This window comes from Plecotus auritus, assembly GCF_963455305.1.
Source record: "Plecotus auritus genome assembly, chromosome: 8".
In the NCBI taxonomy this organism is placed as follows: domain Eukaryota; kingdom Metazoa; phylum Chordata; class Mammalia; order Chiroptera; family Vespertilionidae; genus Plecotus; species Plecotus auritus.
This window is the reverse complement of record NC_137782.1, coordinates 5956063-5961627: the sequence shown is the minus strand read 5'-3', so window position 1 is coordinate 5961627 and position 5565 is coordinate 5956063.

Genomic DNA, 5565 nt, shown 5'->3' with positions numbered 1-5565 from the left:
TCTCCCCCTCTCCCTCTCTAAAAAAAAAAAATCAATAAACCTAACCTTGGGTAATATATATATTAAAACTAAAATAAAATAAAAAACAAATTTCTATTCCTGTCATTTAAGCAACTAGCTGATTCCATTTTATTCAGGACTTACCCTTGCAGGCCCAGAGGCCCAGCATTCACTTACCGAGGACTCTGAGAAGGAAAACACTCCCAGCCACATGACTTAAAGGTTGCCTTGGAAATATTTGTCTCCATTTGTCCTCTTGAAAGGCCATGTTTCCTTAACTTTATAGCGTGCTCCTCCCCACTCACTAAATCTGGTCTGCGTCGCTGTTGAGGGCTGCGCGATTGTCTGCTGGCTTCCAGGGGATCTGCTAAGCACCAGGAAAGAGTGCACTTAGCTGCTTTTAGTCCTGAGCAATGGTGTCTCATAAAAGCCTAAAAGGATCAGAGTGGGGCGGAGGAAGGACACAGAAACCTCTGAGAGACCACCACAGGACCTGAGCTTGTTTACGGAGAGTGCGCCAGCAAGAGTGGCTGGCAGCTAATGCTCATAACTGATGTTGCTGTCATTCGAGATGGAGTGTAATAGTATGTATATTTAATGTACAATATCTGCATGAAATTTATGTCACACCCTGCTCCAGTGCCTCTGCAAACTACTGCAAAGAAGATCTTCGGGGGGCGGGGCAGGGGGGAGCCTTTGGCAGTTTCTTTCATGCTCTCTCTAGAGATTCACCTCCATGGCAAAAGTTCATGGTACAACCCCTTCTTGAGTTCAGTAAGAATCTTCAAATACATTTCTAGGTTTAATATATTTTTGTATAAAACTTATTTTCTATAGTTAATTTATTTAGGGCTGTTTCTCCAAAATGGAATTGCTGGGTAGGCACTTAAAGCCACATGGAAAATAGCCAAAGATGTCAGTGAAGATCATACCAATTTACATTCCTCCCAACAAGATGTGAGGAAGCCCATTTCATCAGATGCTTGACACCCAGTCTGTTCTTGCATTCCGCCAGGTTACCAGCATTGAGCAGGAATTGGGGTTCTCACCTTCCTGGCTTCGGGTGGTTCGGAGAGAATAAAATCTGCTGGCGTTGTTACCGAGAAGTAGTGGGGAGCTGAGAAGGCCAGTCGACTTCATCCCGCGTCCTTTGGATCTCTGTGATCTGCCACAGGTTTCAGTTTATTTCACAAACCTTTGTTTATCTCTGCTTATGTACGAGGTTCTGTTTTAGGCGCTTGGAAGCAAAGACTGTTTAACACACATTGTTGTTCTCAAAGCTGTTACAGTTTATAACCAGACTGTTTATCCAAAAAGCATAGAGCAGGAGTTGAAAGCAATCTTTGTGCTGGCCCGTTATCAATAATTCTAGGGAGTGTCTTCTAAGCTACCCCTGCTGTGGATGTGACTTCTAAGGCATCATATTTATTAGCACCTGTCATATGCAAGGCACTAGCTTGGAAGTAAAAACATACACAACGTCAAGTGTGTCCACAGGGAGACAAGTCCGCACGCGTCTCTAGCGTGCCTGCACATCTGGGGAGTGGCGACACGGGCAGCCTTTGTCCTGGACCATCGTTTCGAAGATGTTGGCACAGTGAACAGCCTTAGGAGGCGGAGATACTGTCTCCCTGTGGAGCAGAGGACAGGTTGGAGAAGGCTTAGCCTCAGGAAAGTACCATCTCCTTCTGGGGAACAGGTAGGTCAGCTTTGGTTGGTAAAGGTTTGGCTCCCTAATCTCAGGGTTTCTTCGCTCTAACAAAACCGCTGTGTGCACAGCATCCACCTGGGCCACTCCGAGTGCCCGAGGGACTGGGAGGACCAGAACTGATGCGAACATGAAGTTCATGTCACCTGATGTGCCAAGAGTAACAAATCCTTTCTCTTCCCCTGAGTTAGTCACTGGTCTCTTCCTCCCCCTCACTGTGAAAGGAATCATCATTCCCAGGCCCTCACAGCATGTCATCAGAGCAAGGAAAGTCTTTTCTAATAATAATATCAGCCTGATATCAACTATGCGGCTAGAATCTGTTAAGTGTTGATATTGTCAATAAAGACTCACTTTGTCCCTTCTGGGTGTCTCTGCTTTATCTCCACTCTGACCAGTTGACTGGATAGTTCAATATTGCACTCTTTAAAATATATTTTTATTGATTTCAGAGAGGAAGGGAGAGGGGGAGAGATAAAAACATCAATGATGAGAGAGAGTCATTGATCAGCTGCCACCAGCATGCCCCACACTGGGGATCCAGCCCACAACCTGGGCATGTGTCCTGACCAGGAATGGAACCGTGACCTCCTGGTTCATAGGTCAATGCTCAACCACTGAGCTATGCCGGTCAGGCAATCTTGCACTCTTATTTTAAACTTCTTATTGGCTCCTCATAATTGTCCCTGTGCACTAAACATACCCTTACCCAGACTGGATTCTACAGTTAGATCTGCTTGATGTCCAATGGATTCATGATTCTTTTTGGAGAGTTGTTTTACTCCATGAAGTGAAGTAATAAACAAGTTCTGGGAATTCTGCCTCCTTAATAAATATCTTCTATCTGTCCCTTATTTTTACCTCTGGAAATACAATGTCTACTGCCTCCTACTTGTCTTTTGTCTCTTCAATCGCAACCTCTTCAAATCTCTCTTGTGCACTCTTTCCAAAACTTTTTTTTTTTTCAAAATTCAAACACGACTAACAGATTCCTGCTTAAGACTCCCCAGTGGCTCCCATCACTAATGTCACAGGTCATTTAGTACAAGTCCTTTAAGATCGAGTTCAATTTCTTTCATAGGATGGGTAAATCGCTCCATGACCTAAATCCTGTCTAACCCTCCAGCCTCCTCTCAACCAGACCCTACCTCAAATCTCAAAAGTCCGAAAAGCCAAGCTCATCATGGCTCATCCTGTGCAATATGTTGCTTCTTAACTTCACACTGATCCTTGCACGTTCCTTTCCCCTGGTGTTCATTTCCTAGGCTTCTCCCCGCGTCCTGTCTTGGCAAATTTGTTCTATCGTATGCTTCTCTACTTGTCCATCTTTCCAAAGATGTCTATAATGTTCTCATTCAATTTCTTGCCAAGTAAGAGGCTCCCCTGGTAGTCTCAAAATATCACCACATATGTTTAACCCTTACCACACTGGATTGTAATAATTTCTTGACGGTGTTTCTGGATTTCCCACTAGATTAAGACGTAAGAGCAAGAACTCATCTTTCCAGCCCTATTGGCTTGAATGGTACCTGGCACATAGTATTCAGTAAATATTTATTGAATGAGTAGAGAGATAGATAGATACACGAACAAAGAGTGGGAAGTGAGCTATGAATATTTATACAGCGATTAATCAGAGTACATTTAAAATTTAAATGAATTGAAAAATAGACTATAATATGGTGCTCTTTGGAAAGGGCATAAGTTACCAGGATAGAATCTTCAACAATGGGATAGATTTGGTTGCTGTTCCAATAATCATTATATGTATTTTCTTTTTTTCCTGCTAAAACTCCTAAGTTCGATATGTACTAAATAAATTGAAACATAGTCAATATTTTCAAATTGGTATATTTATTTTTAAAAAATTGATTCTAGAGAGAAAGGAAGGGAAGCATCAATGAGAAAGAAACATTGATTGGCTGCCTCCTGCACGCCCCCTATTGGGGATTGAACCTGCAACCTGGGCATGTGCCCTGACCCGGAATTGAACCAGGACCTCCTGGTTCATAGGTCGACACTCAACCACTGAGTCACATGGGCAGGGCTAGATTCTTTTTAAATGGCATATGCAAAGCATTTATAACACTAGAGTTCAGAAAGTAAAGAGCAAAGTTTATACTAATATTGTATCTCTTTCTCCTTTTTAGTGAATTCATTTCCACTCTTATCCATTCAAAAATATGTGACCAATGACTTGAATCCTTGGAAAAGATTGACAGTACTAAGTTCAGGTGTGACCCTGAAGTACATGGTAAGGAAGGAAAAAGACACTACGGAGAACAGATGATATTTAATGATAAAATATTTTAAAATAGTAGATAGGACTTTAAATGATGGGATTATATGTCTTTTGTTTTCTCATTGGATTTTTCCATATTTTAATAAAAATTTTACAAAATAGACATTATAAAACACCATTTTGGGGAAATTTTAAATGTTTTTGAGATGAGGGGACGGCATTGACTCTTTAAGAAGTGGGATTTAGACCGCGGCTGGTGTGGCCCGTGAACCAGGAAGTCATGGTTCAATTCCTGGTCAGGGCACATGCCTGGGTTTCGGGTTCGATCCCCATTAGGGGGCATACAGGAAACAGCCAAGCAGTGATTCTCTCTCATCATTGATGTTTCTATCTCTCTCTCCCTCTCCCTTCCTCTCTGAAATCAATAAAAACGTGTTTTAGAAGTGGGTTTGAGAGTAAGTAGGCAATGGACTGGAGAAGTTAAGTGTGACCTTCAACGATTCTAAGTAAGTAAACGCTCTTCAGCCTTCATAGACCAGGAGTCTGAATGACGAGTGATCAGGAGGAAACGGCTCACGGTCTGGATGTCAGTCAGGTGTCCAGGAGAGGTGCCCAGCACAACCTCCATCTTCCCCCCCATCGGCCCCCCCACCCCACCCCGATGCAGTCAGGTGTCCAGGAGAGGTGCCCAGCACAACCTCCATCTCTCCCTGCTCCCCGATCGGCCCCCCCACCCCACCCCGATGCAGTCAGGTGTCCAGGGGAGGTGCGCAGCTCAACCACCGTCTTCCTGCGTTCTCTCGCCACTGCTTCCTACCAGGAGGGCAGCCACAGCACACCATGGCCTCTCTCCCGAGGGTCTGTCCGCAGGGAACTGACCGCATGACCCGTCTAGGGAGAGGCTTAGAAACGGAAGCTGCCAGTGTCCCTGACACTAAAGCGCCTTTGAAGCTTCAACTCATCCGAAAGCCAGCAGCACACGTGTGTACACCCTGCAAAGACATTGGACACTAATAACTATTTATTAATATTAGCTATGATTTGGGCACTAATAAGAACAAAATTGTTTTCTACCTGTGCTATCACATAAAATAGATAAATGTATTTTTTTTTTAAATTCTAAATTATGTCACGAACCATAGACTGGTCTAGGTGGGAAGAACGTCAGCTGGTCTACTTCATAAGAACAGATAATAAGTCATGGTGCAATGAGCACAATTAAGTGGGGGGGGGGGGGGCACATACAATGGTAAAACAGGAGGAGTGGCAGCTTCGTGATGGACACAGCATTTCCAGGGATGCCAGGAGGGGGAGCTGGAATAGGAGTTGCACAGCAAGACAAATGCAGTCCCCGCTGAGAGAGCCCCCCTTCACCCGGAGAGCTGCAGGTGTGACTGCTAGCCAGGGGCCCTCAAACTACGGCCCGCGGGCCACATGCGGCCCACCGAGGACATTTATCCGGCCCGCCGGGTGCCGCTGCCTGTCCTGCTTAGCAGCCGACTCATCCCAGGCCCGCAGTGCACATAGGAATTTGTTCATGGTTTTCTTTTTAAACTATAGTCCGGCCCTCCAACGGTCTGAGGGACAGGGACCTGGCCCCCCGTTTAAAAAGTTT